The 26874-nt window shown below is 39.6% G+C and overlaps 1 protein-coding gene and 1 long non-coding RNA gene across 4 annotated transcripts in view; both read right to left on the reverse strand.

Moving 5' to 3' along the window:
- Nucleotides 1-26874, reverse strand: part of PSD3 (pleckstrin and Sec7 domain containing 3) — a 575226-nt gene that overhangs the window by 336320 nt on the left and 212032 nt on the right. The window lies entirely within an intron of this gene.
- Nucleotides 3592-10936, reverse strand: LOC135363687 (uncharacterized). The gene is made up of 3 exons (XR_010409669.1): nucleotides 10162-10936; nucleotides 9462-9503; nucleotides 3592-6149 (listed from the first exon to the last, which is right to left on the reverse strand). It is a non-coding gene; the product is annotated as an uncharacterized LOC135363687 (long non-coding RNA).

Here is a 26874-nt window from a genome sequence, read left to right on the forward strand (position 1 = left end):
AACTATTTTAAGAATGCCTAACACATACCAGGTTCACCCTGCTAAAGTCTTTTAACTATGAGCTGGTCCATAAGGTGCCTGAACCCCTTTGACTCTTAGAAGAGTGTTCTCTTTAGTATTTCAACCAGAAAGTTAAAAAATAGGGGCGCCTGGGTGGCTCAATCAGTTAAGCATCTGCCTTTGTCTCAGGTCATGATCTCAGGGTCCTGGCATCGAGCCCCACCTCGGGCTCCCTGCTCAGTGGGGAGTCTATTTGTCCCTCTCCCTCTGTTCCCTCCCCACCCTGCTCATGCTCTCTCTCTCAAATAAATAAAATCTTTAAAATAATAATAATAATAATAATAAAGAAAAGGCATATGACCACATATGTTGGCAGGAGTGATTCCTTTACACTTACTAAAAATATACACTAACTGGGGCACCTAGGTGGCTCAGTCAGTTAAGTGTCTGCCTTCAGCTCATGTCATGATCTGGGGTCCTGAGATGGAGCCTGAGTCGGGCTCCCTGCTCAGCAGGGAGCCTGCATCTCCCTCTCCCTCAGCCTCTCCGCACCACTCCTGCTCTCTCTCTCAAATAAATAAGATCTTAAAAAAAAAAAAGAAAAGAAATATCACTAACTGCCAAAAGAGTCACATGATCAAGTTAGTAACCAAAGGTAAAAAGCACACAAAGGTTACCAGATACCAGGTAACCAGGAAAATCAACTGACTGGGCAAAAATGGCTTCTCCCAAAACTTACTTCCTTCCAAATGCATAGAATTAAGATTAAGTATTGAGGGCCCATTCATATATTCCCAGATGCTATGAAGGGAATTGCTTCCAACGTCCAAGAAGTTCAACAAGAGGCTAGTGAAAGATCTAAATCTAAACCACCAAAATTAAACTGGTAACCCCTCTGAGGAGCTAAATGAGCAACTACACCCATGGAAGACATTCATTTCAGCTCCTCGGGACACCTCTAGATTTACAAAAGAACCAGGGTGCAGAAATGCATATCCATGTTCCTACAGTTCCTGAAACTACCAGAGAAGGAAGATACTCTTGGTTTTCAATTGTTTGGGGTTCCAGAACCCTTGGAGAAGGTGGTGAATACACTGTACCCTTTCTTGAGGGGAAACAAAAAATCCACACACACATAGAACAAAAATATCCACTCACACCCACATAGAACACTGTACACTACTTCAGGGTAGCCGTTGCCCTCGGTTAAGATCATCCTGTATTTCTACCCAATAACGGAGATTTCTCAATTCAGAAAAACTGCTCTCAAGTCCAATTCGCCTAATTAGGATACTCAGACATTGAGGAAGATTTCACAAGCAGATCATAAAGTATACTGAACTTTATTTTTAAAAACAGAACTTCTATGTCTAAATGAATTGTCCTCATTCAAAGAGTCGCCCTAGGAAACCACACTTGTTATTTCAAGAAATCCTGAGCAAATCATTTAGAATTCCTGTTCTGAAGTAACCTCCAAAACCAGTTTTCACATCACGTAAGACAGGGGGATTCTTCACAGACACACCTCATGTCTCACTAAAGAAAGACTGTGTTCCAGCTTGCTATCACCTGGCCTACAGAGCAAACTTTCAAAGTTGTAGCCTGACTCAAAAATAAAATCCACCCAGAAAAAAATAAAGGTCCATCACTGCTGTGGGTAATTTTTCAAAATGCAATGGAGGATATAAATGTAATTCCAAAGTAAAAAGATCCAACAATGTGTTCAGCTACTGTAAAATCACAAAAATAAGTGTAAAGCCTCCTCAAGTGTCTACTCTGAAAAGAATAATGTTCTTCAAAATCTTTTATGTTTTGATATAAAATTTATTTATTTAATAAACAGGTGGCGGGGGGCGGGAGGGAAGCTAATGTTCAGTATGCTTTCCAGAATGCCTTCTCTTACTGGGATCCATTTTAATAACAGCTTTAAGGTACTAAGTAAAATTATATCACACTCATATATTCTTTTAAAAATCCCTTTCCCACAAATATTCTTTGTTCAAGTGCTCCACAAAGTACACTATCTTAATGAAATTCTGAAAACAAAACAGCTGAATTTAGATTTAGAAATCCACAGTACAGGGGTGCCTGGGTGGCTCAGTCATTAAGCGCTGCCTTCCGCTCAGGTCATGAGCCCAACGTCGGGCTCCCTGCTCAGCGGGGAGCCTGCTTTTCCCTCTCCCACTCCCCCTGCTTGTGTTCCCTCTCTCTCTATCAAGTAAATAAATAAAATATTAAAAAAAAAAAAAATCCACAGTACAAATGTGTATTTACGGAATGACCAGAAAACAATACAAATTCCTAGTAGGGGGAAATTCAGTAATGAAATAAAGTATCCATGTTGTAGATCTTGTTAAAAATTATTTTATAGGGCGCCTGGGTGGCTCAGTCGGTTAAGCGACTGCCTTCGGCTCAGGTCATGATCCTGGAGTCCCAGGATCGAGTCCCATCGGGCTCCCTGCTCGGCAGGGAACCTGCTTCTCCCTCTGACCCTCCCCCCTCTCATGTGCTCTCTGTCTCTCTCATTCTCTCTGTCTCAAATAAATAAATAAAATCTTTAAAAAAAAAAAATTATTTTATAGTTACAGCTTGTTGTGTTCATTTCTAAAAAGAGATCACACTCTACCTTATTTGTTCAAGGTCTGGTATTCACAGACATGGACTAATAAGCAAGACAAATTTCAACAAGATAGTGTAAGATTAAATTAATCAAACACCCTTGATATTTTGAATGTTCATCTGTAGGAAAATTCAATATCCAAATTGTTATATTAGTATCATTAATATTATTATTAATATTAGCCTTGGCTATCATACTCCACAGACCTGAGTCCCTGTTAACTTACTTATAATTTAATGTAAGTGGGTGTAATTTAAAGTAAACCCAAGGATCTTTAGAAATCTGAAAATACTAGTCATAAGGAGTAAATATTCTGAAAGGACGTATTATTATTATTATTATGGATTTGTAGATACCACAAACACATGGTTTCCATATGAATGGCCCACAGGGGATTTTTTAAAAACCCCTCCAAATTATATATAGCTTTAAAGAATTTAAAAAGTTTATTTCTGCTAATAAAATATAAATATATACAAGTGTGCAAGGTAACATTTCTTAACTATCTAGTTTTTGAAATGAGAAATAACATGCTCAGTAAAAGAGGGAAAAAAACCCTCATTTACCCTAATATATTCAAACACTGATAAACCAACTTACCTCATTTTCTTAAATTTATTTGCAATTTGAGCCCTTCCATGGAGCTCGGTAAAAACTTCAGTTTTATAATAGATTGTAACCTTCCTACCAGCCAATCAGACATAGCTTTACCATTTTATAACACTTTCCACATCCAAATTTCAACATCCTGGCATGTTCCCTGCCTGACCACCTTCTTTTTTTTTTCCCTAAGATTTTATTTATTTATTTGACAGAAAGAGAGACAGCGAGAGAGGGAACACAAGCAGAGGGAGAGGGAGAAGCAGGCTTCCCGCTGAGCAGGGAGCCCGATGTGGGACTCGCTCCCAGAACTCTGGGATCATGACCTTAGCCGAAGGCAGACGCTTAGCTTAACGACTGAGCCACCCAGGCTCCCCTGTCCACCTTCTTTTAAAAAATACTATTACCGGGGCATCTGGCTGGCTCAGTAGGTATAGCATGAGACTCTTGATCTCAGGGTCGTGAGTCCAAGTCCCACAATGCGTGTGGAGCCCCCTTAAAAAAATAAAGTAAAATAAATAAATGTACTATTACCAGTGGGAGAGTCTGCGTTGTGTGAATGGAGGTCTCAGTTCTTGGATTCCGCATGAAGGATGTATGTGAGGATCCACGCTTTAATAAAGACAGCCAGAAAGCAAGTAGCAAGCACAAAGCAGTACATTAAGGACAGTACACCCTCAAGGTGGGAAAGCAGGCAGGCCTAGAGCTGGCCACGCACCGGTCAGGGGTGTCTCACAGAGGTTATAGCTAGGCAGTCTCCAACTGAGGTTGTTTCCAATCATCTAAGGGACTCCTCCTAAGGGTTGGGAGGGGGAGTTTCTGGCCCTACAAGGTACTTGCCAGTACAAACGGAACTGTCAGAGCCATCTTCCCCCGGGGGGGTTGGTGGGGGAGGTCAAAACCACAATATAAATATATTATAATGAAGCCACAGGTTACCCTGGGGCAGCAGTTGAAGAGGAGAGCACAGGTTCTGCACCTGCGGCTCTTCGTCTGTCAGCCCCAGGGTGCTGGAAGCAGCAAGGCCAAGATGTTAAAAGCCACAAAATCAGGATATTGTGCCCTCAGGCTTCTATGTGTGCTTCTAAGTGGCACCTATTTATCACTTTTGCCTCCAGGTCATGTCTAACTGCTACTCTATCAGTACTTGCTTTGAAAGGGTCAAAAAATAAATCTCTCTGGGGCGCCTGGCTGGCTCAGTCAGTGGAGCATACAACTCTGGACCTCACGGTTGTGAGTTCAGCCCCATGTTGGGCATAGAACTTAATTAAAAAACAAACAAAGAAATCTTGCTTACAAGAGTACTCTGAAAATTAATCAGTTAAGGATGAAAAGATATAGCTCCTAACTGCCACATAAATAGCAATTATACACCCTAGGGAGTACATTCCTTAACTAGTACATGCAAACCTCAGATGTGCTTAGGCAGAGATGATTACACACCAAAATCCTATACCACAACTTGAAAACACTCAAATAAGGATGTACCTGCCTAGGTTCCTGGTGAAAAACAAGAAACTGACTCAGGTTAGCTTAGGCAGAAAAGGTGCTTGTGCCTGGCCAGGTTTCGGGGAGCTCACTGTCTGCAGAGGGGCTGCAGATGCAGACTCAGACTGGGGCCAAGCAGGGCAAAGCACAACAGAACAGCCTCGCCTGCCGGAACGCTGCGGGAGCCACTGCTCCAGCCACTACTCCACCCCAGGAGACACCCCAGGAGACAGTCACCTCCATCCACCTAGACTCTGGACCATAGATACTGTTACCCGTCAACCAGCGCAGCTGCCTCCAGTAGTCTACACAGGCAAACTGAAGCACTCAGAGCTCCTTAGACTCACAAGCCCAATCTGATGGCCAGAAGTAGGCCACGGTAGGCCTGCCTGCCTTGGGCTTTAGCACAGGGAGGTTGAGCCCAGCTTTCCATTGGCCTTGGATTACCACAACAAAAAAGAAAACCGAACACAAAAAAGATAAACATCTGCCACAGAAGGGTCTACAAGAAATTAAACTGGTAGGGTACCTTCCAGATCTAAAATACTATGAAGAGTTCAGGTAAAGATTTAATGCTCATCACATTAAACAGAGAAATGTATCTTACTGATGAAAATAATAAGGAATGAAGAGCCTATTACCTCAATCTATTTTCACAGAGAATAGATCTGATGGAAGCTACTCATTAACAAAAACAAATAGTCAATTAAGCTCCTCTTTTATTTATGTATTATAGATTTATTTATCTATATACCTTTGGCTGTGGAAAACAAGTGGAATTGATTTTCCCCAATGATGCTACATAAAATATTATATTGTTTAGAACAAATATCAGGAGGGGAAAGAGGAGTCTATGAGAAACTATCAAGTGCAGGCAGAATAGACATTTTCCGCTCCTCTACAGAACACAATTACAGAGTCAGATTTTGGCTCAACATACATAATTCCTCAAAACACCTGAAGGAATCCAAACAGTGAAATAATTTCTACAGCAAAAGAGTGCGCTCCCCACCACTGGAAGTGTACGAGCAGGCTAGGCGGCCAACATTAGGAGCACCGTGCAATGTGCTTGTGCATGCCGAAACTCTAATCCCAATGTAATTGTAATTGCAGATGAGCCTTTGGGAGGTAACTAGGTCACGAGGGTAGAGCTCTCAAGAATGGGATTCGTGCCCCTTACAAGAAGAGGACAGAGAGCTGAGTAGCTCCCTTTCCACTATGGAAGGCACAGCAACAGGGCAGCCCTCTGTAAACCAGAAACCAGGCCCTCACTAGAAAACGACCATGCCACCACCCTGAACTTGGACTTCCAACCTCCAGTACTGTGAGAAATGTTTACCATTTAAGCCATCCAGTCTATGGTAATTTGTTATAGCAGCCCAGACTGACCAAAACAAACATGAAAACTGCCAGCACTGAGTAAGTTGATCCAAAGAGAGTTCTGAAGGAGGAAAAAAAAGAAGACTGAAATTAGCAAGATAAAATTTTGGATTTGGACTAAAATATTGACCAAATATAGGCTGGCACAGACATGAGTCTTGGGTATTTGGGGAACTACCTAACACAATCTTAGATTTCATTAGAAGAGTAATGTCCAGTACCCAATCTGCTCAGACCATCTGAGAGTCCTGAGTTCTTTTTTTTTTTTTTTTTTTTTTTAAGATTTTATTTATTTATTTGAGAGACAGAGAATGAGAAAGAACACATGAGAGGGGATAGGGTCAGAGGGCAAAGCAGACTCCCCGCCGAGCAGGGAGCCCGATGCGGGACTCGATCCAGGGACTCCAGGATCATGACCTGAGCCAAAGGCAGTCGCTTAACCAACTGAGCCACCCAGGCGCCCGAGAGTCCTGAGTTCTTCTTGGGGTTTCCCATTTTAAAAAGGACAATGGCACACTTGAAAGTATCTAGCCAGTGATGACCAGGACTGCAAGGCATCTGAAAACTGTCTCAAGAGGAGAACTAAGATAAAATAGGGATGATAACAAGAGAAAAGAAAAAAGATCTGATCAAATCTGCTCACACTGCTCTGACAAGATACCACAGACTAAATGGCTTAAGAACCAGCCTCCAGGCCTCTCTCACAGATCTAGAGGTCGGAAGTCCAAGATCAAGGTGCCATAGGGTTGTTTACTGATGAAGCCTCCCGTCCTGACTTGTAGATAGCCACCTTCTCACTATATCTGTCTCTCACAAAGAGAAATCTCCGCTGTCTCTTCCTCTTTTTTTAAGAACACTTGTCCTATAGGATTAGGGCTCCACCTTTACGACCTCATTTAACCTTAATTACCTTCCTAAACGCTCCATCTCCAAATTTAGTGACATTGGGGGTTAGGGCTTCAACATACAAATTCTGAAGGGATATAAATCGGTCTACAAGATCCAATCTTAAGTACATGAATGACTACGACTGAAAAGGATACTCATTTGTTTATTCCTGCAGGAAGCAAAATCAGAAACACAGGGTGGTGGCGCCTGGGTGGCTCAGTTGGTTAAGCTTCCAACCTTTGATTTCAGTTTAAGTCATAATCTCAGGGTCATGAGATGGAGCAGGGAGTCTGCTTGAGATTCTTTCCCTCTGCCCCTCCCCCCATTCTCTCTCTCTCACTCTCTCTCTCTCTCAAATAAATAAATAAATCTTAAAAGAAAGAAACAAACAAACAGGGCTTCTAGAGTTGCACTAGATGAAGTCTAAGCTTCTGTCAACTCTACTATCATAACTATTATTATTAAACTACAGGATATACATTATCGGGTGCTTCTTATGGACCAAACTTTGTGCTAAGCAGGATTTCACTGACTCTTTATATCCACTCTGAGGTAAATACTACTACTACAGCCATTTGTTGTCACTTATAAATGACAGTTCACTCTTGCCCGGTGTCACAGTGCTGGTAAGTGGCAAAAGGACCAGATCCCAGGCAAACTCCGAAGTCACCTACAGAGCTTTTAACCATTACATTGAACAGCCTCTCTAAACTAGTAAAAGACAGTAAGTACAATCCAACTGAGGAAATAAATCCATTTATCAACAGAAAATCACACAGAAGAAAACTAAAATGCTAACAACCACATTACCACCATTGTTTATTTTTCTTCCCCTGTACCAGTTCATCTTCACTGCACACCAAGAAGGCAGGTATTATTACACAAAATTACGGATGAGCAAACAGGCCCAGAAAGCTTTCCTCAAATTCATACAATGACTAAAAATATCTGGGGTCAGGATTCAAACTAAGGTCTGAGCTATTCTTCATGCAAATCTTTCATAACTATAAACCCCCTGTTTATGGGACTCTCACTTGGCTCAGGCCCTAAGACCTGATGGATTTCAAAATCCCTGGAGTTGACCAAATTTCCCAGGAAGGGCCAAATATAATCCTATGTGCCTTCAAGGGGAAGAGATCTAAGGAGAGCAAATTAGACTTTTCACCACCAAGTCCTATGGCCCATTTGACAAATACTTACGGAGCCCCTGCGATGTGCTAGTCCCAGGGAACATGTAGAACAGCGAACAAAAGAAAATCCCACTCACCTACCCACTACATGCTGGTAGAGGGTAGACTGAACAAACAAACGTCTAATACAGAACACATCAAGTTAAAAAAGAAAGGCACAGAGAGTGAAGGGGCAGAGGGCTGGGGGCAGAAGACCCAAGAGGTGCCATTTTAGAACTCGTGGTCAGAGAGACTTGTGTTTGGCACAGCAGGCCCACTAGCTATTACATCCAGCAGGTCCTACAGTCTTGACTACTGTTCAGTGCATTTTTCCTTTTCACCAGATCAAAGGGTAGACCCTAGTGCTAACTGAAAACAATAGGTCAAACAGAAAGAAAAATCAGAAGTCTTTTTCCTTGACCTCAAGGAAAGCAGTTACCATGTACTGTTGCCATGGCATTGGGAAATGGAGAAAGCAGAATTCTAACACCAGGGTAGGAAGAGAAATGCACTAGCAAGGAGAGGACAAAAGCAAGTAGAGGTATATCACTTCCCTGAAAGTGTGGGTAAGGGGAAGAGGTCAAAGCTATGAAGGATAGGGCGCCTGGGTGGCTCAGTTGGTTAAGCGACTGCCTTCGGCTCAGGTCATGATCCTGGAGTCCTGGGATCGAGTCCCGCATCAGGCTCCCTGCTCGGCAGGGAGTCTGCTTCTCCCTCTGACCCTCCTCCCTCTCATGCTCTCTGTCTCTCATTGTCTCTCTCGCAAATAAAGTCTTAAAAAAAAAAAAAAGCTATGAAGGATAATGTCTTTGCCTAATCCCCACCCATTTTCTATACCCCTAATACATCACAGTTCTTAATGGAAGAGTTAGCAGAAAAGTAAAAAGAAAAATACACCAAGTTTCTGAAGTACTCTATATCACATTAGCATATCTCTAAATTGGTATTTTCTGCAAATTTCATCTTTTGGGCCAAAATGTACCTTAGATTTCAACCAGCTAACTTAACACCTAATATAAATGTGCCTTCTTAAACAAAGTATGGCCCAGGAGTGGAGGGCTACATGGTTAGAGTGGAAGAAACATGCTGTAGGGTTAGGCAGAACAGGATTTATATCCTTTCTGCCATTTACAACTATGGGACCCTGGATAAGTTACTTGGCCTATCTAAGCCTCTTATTCTTTACCTGTAAGATTAAAACAGAAAGATTAAAGACTGACTTATAATTTTATAAAGGTATAAAATCTGACTTATAATTGTATTCATTCCCTGGCTTTAAACACTTCCAGTATCTTTAACTTCTACTTCAGTATCACCTGTGATGGGAAGGTGAGGCAGTTCATTCCACTGGTAGATAACTGGAATAAAAGAATTGAAAAATTGCACATAAAGTCAAAATCTTCCTTAATGTGTGAATAGGCAATTCATGAAAAAATATCAACTCCTAATAAACATATGAAAAAAATATCTTAACTCATAAACAAAGGAGTACATATTAGCCAAGATTTTTTAATTTAATAACACCAAGTAATATCATCAATTATGGGGACATAGGCATTGTATCACACACTGCGGGCCAACATACATATGATCTTTCTAGAAAGAAATATAATGATATGAATCAAAGCCTTAAAAATGTGTATTCCTGGGGCGCCTGGGTGGCTCAGTCATTGAGCGTCTGTCTTCGGCTCAGGTCATGATCCCAGGGTCCTGGGACAGAGCTCCACATCGGGCTCCCTACTCAGCAGGAGGCCTGCTTCTCCCTCTCCCACCCATCCCCGCTTGTGTTCCCTCTCTCGCTGTGTCTGTCAAATAAATAAATAAAATCTTAAAAAAAAAAGTGTATTCCCTTCCATCTACCATTCATACTTCTAAGAAATTTCATAAGAAAATATTAAGTGGATGTTCTTGCAATAAAAATTGCATTGCAATAAAAAACTAGAATCAAAAGACCGACTATTCAAATAAATTACAATCCTCCATATAATGGAAAATACAGTCATTAAAAATGCTTACATTGGTGGGTGCTGGGTGGCTCAGTTGGTTAAGCGACTGCCTTCAGCTCAGGTCATGATCCTGGAGTCCCGGGATCGAGTCCCGCATCGGGCTCCCTGCTCGGCGGGGAGTCTGCTTCGTCCTCTGACCCTATCCCCTCTCATGTGTTCTCGCTCTCTCATTCTCTCTCTCAAGTAAATAAATAAAATAAAAAATAAAAAAAAAATGCTTACATTGGAAAAACATTCACAATGCATATGAAAGTTGAAAGGCTATTTATTTTATAGAGAACTCAAAATAATCTTTTTTTTTTTTTAAAAGAAAATGGACCCCTATCTTACACCACAAACAAAAAATCAACTCAAAATGGATTAAAGACTTAAACATAAGATCTGAAACCATAAAACTCCTACAAGAATACACAGGCCTTGACATTAGCCTTGGCTATGATTTTTTTGGATATGAGAGGAAAAGCTAAGACAACAAAGGCAAAAACTAAAAAGCTTCTGCAAAGAAAAGGAAACCATCAACAAAGTGAAAAGGCAATCTATGGAATGACAGAAACTATTTGCAAATCATGTATCTGTTAGGAGTTAATATCCAAAAGATATAAAGAAATACAACTCAATAGCAAAGGAACAATCTAATTAAAAACTGGGCATAGGAAGCGAAAAGATACTTCCAAAAAAGACATCCAAATGGTCAAAAAATACGTGAAAGATACTCAACACCACTGGTCATCAACAAATGCAAATCAAAACCATATTCTGATATCACCTCACAACTATATGAACAGCTATCATCAAAAAGACAAAGATGGGGTGGCTGGGTGGCTCAGTCAGTTAAGCGTCTGACTCTTGATCTCGGCTCAGGTCATGATCTCAGGGTCCTGGGATCAAGTCCCATGACTGGGCTCCATGCTCAGCAGGGAGTCTGCCTGGGGATTCTCTCTTACTCTCCCTCTGCCCCTCCCATTGCTCACACATGCGCTCTCTGTCTTTCTCTCTCTCTCAAAATTTTTTTTTTTAAAAAGATGAGATAACAAGTATTGGTAAGGGTATGGAGAAAAGGAAACCCTTCTGAACTGTTGGTGGGAATGTAAATTGTTGTAGTCACTATGGAAAACAGTATGGGAGGCTTCTTAAAAAGTTAAAAAAAGAACTACCATGTGATCCAGCAATCCTAATTCTGGGTATATAGCCAAAGAAAATGTAAACAGTATGTGGAAAAGATATCTGCATTCCCATGTTCATTGCAGCATTATTCACAATAGCCAAGATACGGAAACAATGTAAATGTCCATCAATGGATGAATGGCTAATGAAGACATGATGTATATGTATATTTATACATATATATTATGCACATTATGTACATGATATATAATATACATACGTTTATATAATATATATAACACATATATACATAGTTATATGTATATATAATGGAATATTATTCAGCCATGAGAATGAAAGAAATGCTGTCATTTCCAACAACATGATGTATCTTGAGGGTATTATGCTAGGTGAAATAAGCCAGAAAGAAAAAGACAAATACTGCGTGGTATCACTTATATGTGAAATCTAAAAACAAACAAACAAAAATTTTAAGTTAAAAACACTTATGCTGAGTAGAAAAGTGGTTTATAGGAGCTACACGGGTGGGGGAAATAACGAAAGGTTGGTAAAAGGGTACAAATTTTCAGCTACAAGATGAGTAAGGTATGAGGACCTAATGTAAAATATGGTGACTATAGTTGATAACACTGTGTTGCATGAATGAAACTTACTGAGATTAGAACTTAAATGTTCTCACCAAAATAAATATTTACCAATATCCATGCTCCTCCACTTCTGGGTACTGGGAGGACACAACTCCCCGGCTCCTGAAAGTTGGGCGTATAGAGATGGGAGTAGTCAAGACCATGTGCTCCAGAATCACAAGGCTGGGTTCAAATCCTAGGTTTTACTTACTTCACTACGTGACACAATAAAAACTGTTTAACCTCTGTAGGCCTTAGTTTCCTTAACTAGGAATAACAACACTATCTCTTAGGGACATTTTGAAGATTAAATAAAATTTTAGCACAAGGTGTGGCACAAAGTATTAACAGTAATAGCAATAATTATCTTACTATGTAACAGGCACTGTTCTACTAACTTTACATATAGTAACTGATTTTATCACTTAATAAAGATTAGTATATTATTACCACACTGCTTATAATTGCAAAATCTGGAAACAACCAAACTGTCTATTGTAGTGAACTAGATAATTAAAGTTACACAAAGGATGTCTATGTAACTGTTATATGGAATGAAATAGTTCTGTCCATGCTGATAAGGATCTCCAAATTTATTATGAACCTTTTAGAAAAATGTGTATGATCCCTTTCATATAAACAGAAATGGATAGATGGTGGATGAATGAATGCTAAAATGGACATAAAAGTATTTCTGCTTGTTTATTTTTAAAGTGTGGTACATGGTTAAGAAATGGGCTCTGGGGCCAGACTGCCTGAGTCCTATTCCAGGTTCATTTCTTACTAGCTCTATGGCTTTGGAAAGTACTTAAAACACTTAGCCTCAGTATCCTCATCCGCAAAACAAGATTAATAATAGTATCTACTTCTTACAGCTTTTGTGAGGATTAGAGGAATTAACAGATAAACCAGCCCCTGGCATAGAGTAAGCAACCATTTAGTGTTAGATGTTTTATTACTAGCCATTCAAATACGTCAACATGGGTTGTGAGATTACAGGACTTTTTTGTTTTCTTGTACTTACTATTTAAAAGATAGAGACAAAGCGATGTGTCTTTTGAAAATATAAAACTGTATTTATTGACATGAGAGAGGTATAGAATATGTCAAATGAGAAATGCTAGTACAAAACAGTATATGTATTAAAGCATACTTAGTATTATGTAAATAAACGTACAGAGAAAACCATTTAGATAGGCACTAAAATGTTACCAGGGGTTTCTCTAGGAGGGGGATTATAGATTAACTTTTATTTTTCTGTTTTTGTTTTCCCTATTTTGTGATTTTCCTAAAATGAACATACATTACCTGTGTAACGAGAACAAATAAACGGTCTTAATTTATTTATGTATAGAACCTACAAAGTAAGAGGTCAAACTGAGAGACTTCCAATGATGTAACCAGAAATGGACTTTAGAGTACAAACAAGTGAAGAGCACATGCTTTCCTGAGAACCTGTTAAGTCAGACAGCACAGTAATACCAAAGAAAACAATTGATAATCAGTAGCTAAGACTCTCAGCCTCAATTGGGCCAGGCTCCCACCTGACTTCAGGGAGGTATCCGGGGATTTAAGAACCTAAATCTGGTGCCAGGTGATCGCCCCAGGCTTGATGGAAGTCCAGAGGGCACTGTGGGCAACATTAAAAACCAGCACCACACCCCCCCCACCCCAGTTTCAACGTTTGTTTCACTGCAGCAAATCACCTGTGTGAACTGGGAAAGGATAACTAAAACATTCAAAATACCTTTGAAATAGTTTGCCTTATGACTCTTCTTTAAAAGTCATACCCTAACCAAGGAAGGAAGGTCAAACAATTTTGCTCAGATTTGCAAGTAGAAAAGGGAGTGTGAGGTTATACCCTTTTGCTAAGATTTGAAAAATCTGAAATCTGACAAATTATCAGCCACATAAATTTCAATTTGCCTCTTCTCTCGTTAACATCTCTATCTACCCTGACAGTCAGCTAGCTCTATGGTGGCTGGACTGAAGCGCAGCCAGCAAGCCTCAGTTAGCTCTAGGTGGTTTATACTGAAGGTATAGAATGTTCTTAGATCCCCAGCACTGCCATTCTCCACTCGCCTCACGTACGCACTGCTTCAGATCACTGCTTGACTTCCCACTTCCAAAAAGGAGCAAGGAGGAAATACTGTTTCATCATCCGCTATGCCTCTCCTCCTCTCAATCCCAATCTCTCGTCTCTCTCACTGACACTGACTCTCCCTCTCAACCTCTCTCCCTTTCTAGTTCCTTCTACAGTTAGCCATACAACTTCAGTCTAATCCTCTCACCACTAAGAGGTTTCTGAGAACCTTTCCATGGTTTAAAACTCTGTGATTTCATGACAGCCAAATAGAACACTAAACAGGAGGACCACCAGGACATTGAGGGGAAGCTGCATTTACCCATTTTTATTTTTCTCAGTAAACGTTTCCAAAAATGCCTACTACAAAAAAGTATATTCAACTAGACCCTGGCTGCATGTTTTAATTTTTATACATTGTAATTAAAAACAGAATGTCTTGCTTTTACTTTGGACTCTGTAATTCTTTCCACTTATAAGGAGTAGCTCTTACATGAAGTCAACTGAGTTTTGTATCAAGTAAGTACATTCTCAGTCAACAAGAGAACTTTAGGCATTGGACTAACAGAATCAAAAGTATCTTTCACTCCAGAAAAAGAAATTGCTGTTTTGATATGTTCTGCCCAATATTTCTTCCAAGAAAAATACTTTTATTATTTTATTACTAATATTTTATTAAAGCTTTTATATAAGCAAAGTATTTATTTTGATATTAAAAAAATCATGCTCTTCAGAACACAAAAGCCCTCTTTTGGATGTTAATTAATTTTTTAAATTTTACTTTAATTCCAATGTGTTAACATACTGTGTTATATTAGTTTCAGGTGTACAATATAAGTGATTCAACAATTCTATACATTACTCAGTGCTCAGCAAGATAGGTGTACTCTTTATCCCCTTCACCTATTTCACCCATCCCCCCACCGCCTCAAAAGAATACTCATATCTGTAAAATGTATTTATGGAAAAGTAGGTCATTAGATTCTTTATTGTATAAAGAAGTGGTTTTTGTTTTTCTGTGCTATATATACAAACAAACCTCCAAAGCATTCAGAGGTAGAATGTCCTCATGCAGAAGTCAGATTTAACCTTAACTGAATTAATTAAGAAATATTTATTATATACTTATACATACTTTAGGAGGTATTATGGAAAAGTGAAAACTATAACAAGTTCCTTGCCTGCAAAACGTTTACAATCTCACATGGAACTCAAATGTATACACATGATAAATACTAGGTACGGTATTTATACTTACGTATACCAAATACTACCACAAGTCAAACACTACATAAGTCACTAGGGATGTGAATAAAACTCCACCTCTGCCATAACAGGTCTCACAAGCTGGTGGGGAGCCAGTCCTTCATAACCCAGATACCACTAACCTGCCAGCTCCCAGTATGACCACTGCACTACGGCGGGAAGCCCAGTGCCCTTCCCAAGAAGGTGACAGCTTCCAGAGTACAAGGAGAGGTGAGGAGCTGGGGGTATATCATCTCATGGCCACTTCTTGTCATTTCTCATATTGTGAGAATCAATAAAGTAAAAGTAGGGCCTTCTTTGGTTGGTTGGTTTTTATCAGTCTGACAACCTTTGTCTTTTAATTTAGTCCATACATATTTAATGTAACTACAAATACATTTGTAAGATGTACCATCTTACTTTGTGCTATTTATCCCATCTACTTTATTTTAATCTCCTTTCTTGCTCCTTTCGAATTGATTTATTATTCTGTGGCCCTGTAAGTATGGAAGCCATATACTCTGTTTCTATGCTCTTATTATCCCAGAAATTACAATAAAGTATTAATTATTTTACTCTTCTATCTTATCTTAAAACACTTTTACACTATTTACACCTTTCACCCCTCCCAATTCAAAACACTGAGTTTCAGCCACAATGGATTTATTGGCAGTTCCCTGAACAACTTACGCAGCCTCTCATCCCAGGCTTTGCGCTTGACTGCTCCTTCTGAACTAGAATGTCACCCCTCTTCTCCTCATACCTCCTTCCCAGTCAGGCTTAACCCTGCGCCTCTCTCAGACCCTTGCTTCCCAGGGAGTTCTTTCTAACGCCACAGTAAGTGCACTCTGCTACCTCTGTTTTCCCTCCTACTAGACATCAAGCACTAACAGTCATGGACTGTTGGACACTAAACTCCAAAGGTAAGGGCCTACCTGGATTACTTGCTGCACCCTCAGCACCACATAATGAGTGCTCAATCAGTATGTGCCAATGAACAAATGAACAAACAAAAAGTTTCAAAACATACAAAAATCAGGATGTAAACAAAACAGGCCACAGACTACCCAAAATGAAAAACAAAGTCCACTCATTATACAACAAAAAGACTACCTTGGTGATTAAGAGTGAAGGCTCTGGTGCCAGACAAGAGAATTCAAATCTAAATGCTACTATTTGCTAGTTTGACAAGGTACTTAACTTCCCTGTGACTTTAAAAAAAGAGGATATCTCAAAACTTCAATGAGATACCACCTCACACCAGTCAGAATGGCTAAAATTAACAAGTCAGGAAGCGACAGATGTTGGTGAGGATGCAGAGAAAAGGGAACCCTCCTACACTGTTGGTGGGAATGCAAGCTGGTGCAGCCACTCTGGAAAACAGTGTGGAGGTTCCTCAAAAAGTTGAAAATAGAGCTACCCTATGACCCAGCAACTGCACTACTGGGTATTTACCCCAAAGATACAAATGTAGTGATCCGAAGGGGCACCTGCACCCCAATGTTTATAGCAGCAGTGTCCACAATAGCCAAACTATGGAAAGAGCCCAGATGTCCATCAACGGATGAATGGATAAAGAAGATGTGGTATATATATATATATATATATATATATATATATATATACACAATGGAATATTATGCAGCCATCAAAAAAAATGAAATCTTGCCATTTGCAATGACGTGGATAGAACTAGAGGGTATTATGCTAAGTGAAATAAATCAATCAGAGAAAGACAAGTTTCATATGACCTCACTGATATGAGGACTTTAAGAAACAAGGCAGAGGATCTTAGGGGAAGGGAGGGGAAAAAATGAAACAAGATGAAACCAGAGAGGGAGACAAACCATAAGAGCCTCTTAATCTCAGGAAACAAACTGAGGGTTGCTGGAGTGGAGGGGGGTGGGAGGGTGATGGACACTGGGGAGGGTATGTGCTATGGTGAGCACTGTGAATTGCGTAAGACTGATGAATCACAGACCTGTACCCCTGAAACAAATAACACATTATATGTTAATAAAAAAATAAAATAAAGGATCTCTCTTCAAAAATAGATAGTAGATAGATAGATAGATAGATAGATAGATAGATAGATAGGTAGATAGATAGGATATGGGGCGCCTGGGTGGCTCAGTCGGTTAAGCGACTGCCTTCAGCTCAGGTCATGATCCCAGGGTTCTGGGATCAAGCCCCACGTCGGGCTCTCTGCTCAGCAGGAGCCTGCTTCTCCCTCTCCTTCTGTCTGCTGCTCCCCCTGCTTGTACTCTCTCTCTCTGTCAAATAAATAAGATCTTTAAAAATATAAAATAAAATAAAAAATAAAAAAAGAGGATAACAACCTCATTAAGGTATTGTTAAGGGCTAAATGAGCTACTACTTAAAAAGTACTTAAAACATTTTTTCTTAAGATTCTGTATGTACACTTACAATAGGGGCTGAATATCTAGCTGTTAAACAGCATAATTTAACTAAACTGTTATTTAAAACCTGGTTATCATACATTATTATTTAAAACTGTTATTTATAAGCTGGTTATCATACATTAAAATAATTTACCATAATGCCTTTAAGATACAGATTTATACCCCATAAAGACAATATCACTGTAATTGAATACTCGGAAAGAGTCAACATGAATCATCGAAAAAAGTTAAGCAGCATTAAGTACATGCATTTAAAATACAGAAAAGGGAATAATAATGTATTTTTTAAAGAATTCCATCAAAATATGATCTAAAGGAACCATGTGACCATTTTAAGGAAGTTTCAGTCTTTTAAATAAGGTAATAAAGTAAATTTGTGAATATTATCATAATTCCTTAATTACAGCTATAAAAAGTATTGAGTTTTTTAATTTCTGCATTTTCCAGAAATATTATCCAAATAATGAAATCAATATTCATTATTATCCCATAAGACAGATGAAATATTTTAAAGTTGTTTCAGATTTCTTTTCTCTCTAAATATTTAAATATTTGAATGATGTATTTCAGTACCATGAAAAGGTCTCAGAATCAATTCTAATTCTCTGTTCCTGATTTTGGGTGGCAATTCACTCTATAACATTTTCTATTTTTTCCAGAAGCCAATTAAATATTTCCTAATTAGTGTGATTTTAATGGATATCTTGTGACTGAATTAATAACATTACATTACAATCATATTTAATCAAGCTTTGCTGTTGATAATCCACCTCATTTTATTACCCAAAAGTCTATTTAAAGACTAAGATTCCAGTTGTGTCTCAGATTCCTAAGCCACGAGATGCTGGGTAGCAGAGCAATAGGTCTTTAAAATCCTCAATTAGTAATGATGTAATAAAGGTCATTAACTCAGACTAACTGTAAAAGGTCATACTGAATTGAGAGGTTTTTATTTTAAAAAGAACGATTTTGCTCCCTTCACATACATGGAATATTGAAATGAGGTTAATAGTATAGACTTTTGGAGAAACCGTATTAATAAACAGATAAAAATTATAATTAGAATTTCAATTATAAAGTAAAAAAGGCACCTAAAAATAGTTTTATTCTCCCCTTTGGTGTTTAGGATTTTACCTGTTTTTGCTACCAAATATTGAATACCTCATATGAGTAGCACCTTGCTTACATGGATTACCACGTAATCCTCAGAACACTCCTGCAAGGTTGGTATTTTACTCCATTGTACATTACAAAATACACTCAAAGGTTTCAGAAAGCTATCTGGCTCTTCACCTCACTACAGATTTCCATAAAGCCCACCACTCTTACCTAAGGTAAGGACAATGGACAAATCACAAAATGTTCACTGTGTGAAAAAAGTCTCACAAACATGTTTTAATAGCGCTGCATTTAGTTTATCTGATTAGTGTATAATGCTGTTTTTGAAAAGTTATACATTTTACCACTTATTGCTGAATGCCCCTAAAGGATTCTTTAAACCCAGTGGGTCTACTTTAGCCATTTGTGAACTGACTACAGAAGAAAGTATTCCTTTAAAAAAAGACTAAAATAAGCCAGGAAGGGGAAGATGCAGTAATGTTGTGTCTCTGTTATGTATTGGCTATGAACACCTGAGGAAAATCAGCTAACTTTTCTGAATTCCGCACAATGCGCCCACTATCAGGGTGCTATCACAGGGAGTAATGCCTGCCTTCCTACCTCAGAGCTGATGGCAGGATCAAACAACATAGCATGTGTAAAAGTACTTAGTAAATTACACGTAGTACCATATTAAAATTTGGTAAAATGTTTTCACTTTGTATTTTTATTTTCAAAAGATCTACTGCATTCCTGATAATATTTATTATTTTTTAGAAAGCAAATCATTTTAAGAGATTCAGCTTAAATTTTAAAACTACAAGGAAATAAATGGGATTCAGTCTACAAAAATGTGTTTTCTTTTTAAAAAAAAAAATCTGTCTTGCAAACTCAGCTACAATTGCATGAGGTGAATCTGAACATACATACCCACCACGCCAAGCAGTTGGGGCAACTGGGGCAGTAACACCGAACAAAATAAAGTCTCTAACTGCTACATATCTTTGGATCCTTTGCATCTAATAGTATCTGGCACACAACAGACATCAGGGAATGGTAGATAAATAAATGCACACATGAAGAAGTTAGGTGTATAAAAATGACAGAAAGAGGCCTGCCACTAGAAAGCTGCTTGTATACCGACCAAATGCAACACTCCAGGTGTTTGCAAAGACCTGCTTGTCTATAGGTGCCCTGTCACATCTGCTCCACGACAATGGTACAGTGGAGAGAAGCAGAAATGCCCTAGCCCAAAACTCCAAAATCAGATACAGAGAACTAAAACTGAAACAGATGAAAACCAGGCAAATCCCTAATTTTAAAAATAAGTAAACCCCAAGTGTAAAACCCGCTTTTCATCAATCAAATAAATCAGGAAAGGCAGCATTTCTAGGCCATTACCCTTGGGTCGACATGGCACTTACAAAATGGCTTAACTAATTAGTCTAATCATCGCTTCTGTTCCACATGGCTGTAGCTGCCTAATTACCTAACTCAAAATGTTCACCCAACCCCCATATACCAAACCCCTCCACAGCTCTACTTCCTTAAACAATTTTTCCACAAGAACATTAATGACACCACCACATGTAAAAAACAAGGATTGATTTGGGAGCATGAAAAAGACCCCAAAGTTTTAGAACACTTTTTTCCTTAGAAACTTTTTTTTTTTTTTTTTAAGATTTTATTTATTTATTTGACAGAGAGAGAGACAGCGAGAGAGGGAACACAAGTAGGGGGAGGGGGAGAAGGAGAAGCAGGCTCTCTGCGGAGCAGGGAGCCCGATGTGGGGCTCGATCCCGGGACCCTGGGATCATGACCTGAGCAGAAGGCAGACGCTTAACGACTGAGCCACCCAGGCACCCCTCCTTAGAAACTTTTAAGGAACAGAACTTAAAGTTCTAATAACCCTTCAGAAATATGCAAATGAGAGTAGGGAAAGTAACTCTGGTTTCTGAAATTCTCTTAATCAATCACTCCTTTAAAAATCTGTAGCAGGGTTCCTGGGTGGCTCAGTCAGTTAATCATCTGCCTTCGGCTTAGGTCATGATCCCAGGGTCCTGGGATGGAGTCCTGTGTGTCGGGCTCCTCTGCTCAGTGGGGAGTCTGCTTCTCCCTCTGACCCTCCCCACTGCTCGTGCTCTCCCGCACATGCTCTCTCTCTCTCTCAAATAAATAAAATTTTTAAAAAATTAAAAATAAAAATCTGTAGCAAATGGAGGAATGGCAGAACAAAAAGCACATTTTTGCCCCAGAAGGTAAGGTGTGTACTTGTTGGACTAGAGCCTGCCATTTGGCCTGGGGGCTTCAAAACCAACTGCAAACCTGGGTCAAGCAAACCACAGGACTGTAGGGGCACTCCACATCGACAACAGCCTACACAGTGAGGACACCAGATAAGGGTAGCTTGTGTTCTGTACCCATTTTTTTTAGACTGCCTCTATTTAATTCCTCCTGTTTTATTTTTTTTTTATTTTTTTTTATTTTTTAAAGATTTTTTATTTATTTATTTGAGAGAGAGAATGAGATAGAGAGAGCATGAGAAGGAAGAGGGTCAGAGGGAGAAGCAGACCCCCCCCGCTGAGCAGGGAGCCTGATGTGGGACTCGATCCCAGGACTCCAGGATCATGACCTGAGCTCAAGGCAGTCGCTTAACCAACTGAGCCACCCAGGCGCCCCCTCCTGTTTTAAAGTTTCTCTCAGGGGGAAATGAAAGCATGCCAGAGAGAGCAACAGCCATGAATGAGTCAAACCAAAGCACTGGCTAAGGATGAGTAACCAGCATTGGTGAGCATCTCCTGAGCCCTAGCTAGGCACTGTGTTTTCATGTTAGAAGCACATTCTGGGAAGAGGTTTACTTTGCCCTATAACCTCGGGGAGCTTGTTGCTGGGCTGCTGGACTGATTTCTTCTGGTTTGGGTCTCTTTTTTGCAGGCACTTCAGAATGAGGTTTTTGGTAAAAGAGAAAAAAGAGACTGAAAGGAACTGAGACAATGAAGCAGTATCAAAGGTGCAGGGACCACCCAAAGATGACGTGGCCAGTTATCTAGTGTTTTGTTTTACTTTTAAGAGTAAAACAAAATTTGGCATTAGAATGCCAAAGGAAGAAAAAACACTAATTTTAGGCAAAAAAAAAAAAAATTACCCAGAAGAACAAGAATAGGGTAGATGATTTAATGAGAATACCAGGGATTAGAAAATGTTACAGCTCTGTCAATAAATATGGGCAGATTTCTTTAACTGAGATCTGATTACATTTTCTATAAAATGCAGCTCATGGTAACTTCTTCCCACATAATTTGTATTTTAAACAAATTCAAAAATGCAACAAGGTATGTCCTAACAAACAGGATTTGTTGTTGTTACTTTAAGCCTCCTCTCAAGGCCCACCCTGGAAGGAGACTAGGATCAACTACCCACCTAACAGATGCCGAACCAAGTGCCTATCACATGCTCAGCACTGTACTACCATCAATGGTGAAGAGCTGATGTCTAATCCTATTTTTAAGAGATGATGTCTAATCCACATCAGGTGGAAGGAACTGAGTGACACAAAACAATACCAATAAGAGTGCTAAATCTCAGTAATGGCAATTCCATCCACTGTGTTAATCAAGCCAGAAATCTATGTCATTCCCCTCTCCTTACATGCCATCAAATAATCAGGTTCTACTGATCTACACAAAATGTGGCTTATTTATTTGTCTGTATCACAACTGCCACCATTCCCATCCAAGAAACCTTCCTCTCTCACCTACAAACGCCTCCTGAGTGCCCTGCTTCCAACTTGTACAGGGTGGAGAATGGAATGAAGAATGATCTTTTTAGTTTAAGTAATCTCTACACCCAACATGGGGCTCATTCACAACCCTGAGGTCAAGAATCACTCGCTCTACCAAATGAGCCAGCCAGGTGCCCCAAGAGTGATCTTTTTAAAATGCCAAACTGCTTAAACCCCTTCAATCACTTCCCATCATCATAGGATAAAATCCAAACAGCCTACTTTATAAGGTCCTGCCCTATCTGCTTCAGCCTCCCTTTCTAATTCCCTTCTCTCCAGTCCCCCTCTCCCCCACCCTAACACCTCCTTACTCACTTCTTCCCATTCTTCATATGCTAGGCCCCAGCCCACCCCTGGCCCCTGCGCTTGCTATTCCTCTCTCCGGCATATGCTTCTCCTGGCCAGCCCCATTTCATCTGCCATGAGCATCTGTTGTTTCTGCCTGCCCAGCACTCTCTCTTCTCATAATAGAACACCTCTTTTCTTCTTTAAATCATCTCTCCCTTATTCTCACTCCATGTAGGTAGGCTTAAACTGACAACTTCCTTTCATCCTTACCTAGGGCCACGCATGCAGCCATGCGACTCAGACCTAGCCAAGGTATTCCACTCCCTTGGCCACAGAGACAGACACATAACTCAAGCTAGCCCTATCAAATTTAAGCCTTGGAATTTTTCTGGAAATATGGGCAAGAGGCATGCCAGGGGGGCCAGATGATAGGTAATGGTACTGTACACTAAACAGAGCCTATGCTGTAGGAAAAAAATAATAATCTGTCCCCACTCCCCTCGAGTTCAGTCCTAGAGACAACTCTCTCTGGTGCATCAGGTTCAAGCTGAAGAAGAAACGACACAGGACAAAAAGGAGTCAAGTCTCTAATTGTGGCTCAGCCAACTACTAGCTATATGATCTTGGGTCAATGAATTAACTCCTCGTTGTAGTTCTCAGTTTTTTCATCTATAAAAGTATCAAAGTAGGACTAGATCTCTTACAGATACAGATCTAAAGATCTGAGCTCTGTGATTCCACCACCTCCTTTTTAAAAGGTGTAAACTTAGGACAGTGGCTAAAATGGAGCCAGCCCTAACCTGTATCACCTAAAAACCACATGTTTCTGTCTGCCTCTATATGATGGTGGGTAAAATGTAACTGGTGCCACCTTTCCAGAAAGGAATACAGATTTGGGGACCTTAAAAAGTTCACACCTTTGACTCTCAAACTCCTAAGAAAACATTCTATGGAAATAATCAGAGACATAGACACAAAGTTTATATAAAAGCCTTTATTTGTAAGGTGTATATATATGTCATCACAATGAAAAAATAGAAACATCCTAAGTATTCAGTAATAGGGAATTGGTTAAAAAACTTACAGAAAAGCCCTAAGATTAAATAGCAGGTGGCCACTTAAAAAACATTTGCTAAAACTAATGTGACATCGCACGTCAACTAAACTTCAATTAAAAAAGAAGGGTGCTCCTCAAAAACAATAATAACAAATCATAAAGCATACCTGCAAATAGTGTTAATGACATGGGGAAATGCTCGTATTATAATATTAAGCAAACTAAAACACCACGTAAAACTGTATACTATATGAATACACACACACACACACACCCAGAATGAGAGAGGAAACAGAAATCTCTCAAAAAAGTTAACAATGGGGCGCCTGGGTGGCTCAGTCCGTTAAGGGTCTGCCTTCAGCTCAGGTCATGGTCTCAAGGCCCTGGGATGGAGGAGCATCAGACTCCCTGCTCAGCAGGGAACCTGCTTCTCCCTCCCCGTCTGCCTGCAGCTCCCCACCCCCACCCCCACCCCCATCATGCTCACTCATTCTGTCTCTGTCTCTCCCAAATAAATAAAATCTTTAAAAAAAAAAAAAGATTAACTGTTTTATGTCTGAGTAGAAGGATTAGTTGATTTTTGTTGTCTTCTTTAAATATTTCTGTATATCCCAATTAATCCACAATTACCAGGCCTTTTCCCATAATCAGAAAAAGTTTAAAATTTAAATTTTATATTTTAAAGTAGAATTTTAAAAAATTACACAATCCAAAGGGAAAACAAAAAGGGCTCTATGTGCCTATATCTTCACAAGAGACCTGCCATGCACCTACCTTTTCCATGATCTAGAATTCTCATGACTCTGACATGCACTAATGGCTCAACTGAAAATAATGCTGAAATGTGGTATTAACACAGCGGCCTTGTTCTTGTCAAAGTACTTTCAAATAACTGAGGGGAGAGGAAAACAAAATAGTGCCTCCAAAAACAGTTAAAATGTCCTCTAACCCTCTCGCATTAACCCAGATGAATTTATGAACTCAGCTAGGTGATACCTAAAGCCTCAGGAAAATAAGACGGAGCACTGGGCTAGAAGCAACTGATGCCATAGCAAAAGGAAAGGAGGGCACCCTAAAGACATGTTTTACTGAGGTCCAAGTCAGTTTTACACAGAACTTTCTCCTAGTATCACTTGGAGACTGGCAAGTCAAATTTGTTATGCTTTTAACCAGACACAGCCATAGATAGAATACTGAACTAAAAGTCAGACTGAATTTCCAGGTGTAAAAATGGGCAAACAAAAAACATTACAGAGGTGACCTCGTCCACAGAATCATAGGGTGTTGTGTTTACTCTCTGGGAGGACAAAGATTTTGGATAACAGAGTACACACACATGCACACACCCCTCAAACCCAGGCAGCTTCCACAGTGAACCAGCCCCTTGGGTGTCCTCTGGCTAGAGGTCAACTATGACCTACAGGCAGGGCCCTTCCCTGCCTGCTTTTATCAATAGCCAAACCTCCAGAATTGGTCCAAACTGATAAGGGCTGTGGAATGTGGAGGAGGGCTCTAGAATTTGCCACATTGTGACACCACAAAAGCAGCTAGTGACATATAAAAGGATTAATTCATATACATGTAAAACAGTATTAAGGAAGGGTATTATTTTTAAGCATTGAGTTAATGTCAGGACTTCTAGACAAAGGTATTTAAGACATTTAGTCTAAACAAAATAAATTAACTCTCAGACTTAGCACTCCAAATCTATCTTTATACCCATCTTAAAATTCCCTTGACTCAATTATCATAGTAATAGTCTGATTGAATGTTTACAATGTGCCAGGCACTGAGCTGAGCATTTTACATGCATGGTCCCACTTTAACCATTTAACCATCAAAAAAGTCCCATGAAAAAGGTTTTACCCCCATTTCACCAATGAGGAAACTGAAGCTCAGAGAATTCATACATTTCAAAATCAGATCACCCCTAAGAGGTAAGATTCAAACCTAGGTCTGTAAATTCTATCAAGAAGTTACAATGTTTTTCAAACTGGCATACGGTAAATATTTTCAAGAGGTCTATACCTGTTTTATTAAGAACTTACTTATATAACTTGTTGTGAACTTACATATATAATTTATATAAACCTCTAATTGCCGTTATTCCAATCTTGTGCCTAGGGGCCAAAAGGTGTGTCTCACTAAATCAGAGCAGACTACACCTGGGGGAAACTCCTAGAGAATCCTTTGATATTTCAGCCATACTTTCTTTCTTTTTTTTTTTAAGGTGGGGAGCACCTGAGTGGCTTAGTCGGTTAAGCCTCTGCCTTTGGCTCAAGTGAGGATCCCAGGGTCCTGGGATCCAGCCCCACGCCAGGCTTCCTGCTCAGGGAGGAGCCTGCTTCTCAACTCCCTCTGCCTGCCGCTCTGCCTACTTGTGCTCTCTGTCAAATAAATAAATAAAATCTTTAAAAAAAAAAAAGCTAATCTCCTCATCCTCTGCTCAAAACTATTTGATGGCTTCCCATCTCAGAGTAAAAGCCTGTGACAGTACAACGCTGCTCAGGAAAGTGTTTGGCACACAGGAGACCTTCAATAAATATATGTTGAATGAACAATAAATTATCAGAACCACTGTACCTTCTTCTGCTTTTAATGTGAAGATGCATATGTTTCCAAGGAACTAAAACACCATGAAGAAACAGAAAATTTGTCTTTAGGAAAATCACTGAGCTCCAAGTTCAGATGAGATAACAAGAACAAAAGGACTCCAGTGTGCCCCAATTAGAATTCCAGATGCTTCATTCTGTTAGCTCTGGGTAAGGTTAAAAAGGACCTTTAAACATGTGCTGTGATTTAGTCTGTTTCACCTATGAAATTAATGCCTGACTATTTGTCCAACAGGGGCTTTATCCTCTGTAACTTTCTCTCTCAGTTTCCTCATTTGCAAAATGAGGTTGGACTATAAGATTTCATCCTTAGCTCTGACATTCTTATTAATCACAATCTCCAACTTAATTTACAAACCAACTGAGACAATTATTTATATTATAA

The sequence above is a fragment of the Mirounga angustirostris genome, unplaced genomic scaffold (genome assembly GCF_029215605.1).
Source record: "Mirounga angustirostris isolate CCGP_5_RB_7025 unplaced genomic scaffold, mMirAng1.0.hap1 SCAF_2, whole genome shotgun sequence".
NCBI lineage: Eukaryota > Metazoa > Chordata > Mammalia > Carnivora > Phocidae > Mirounga > Mirounga angustirostris.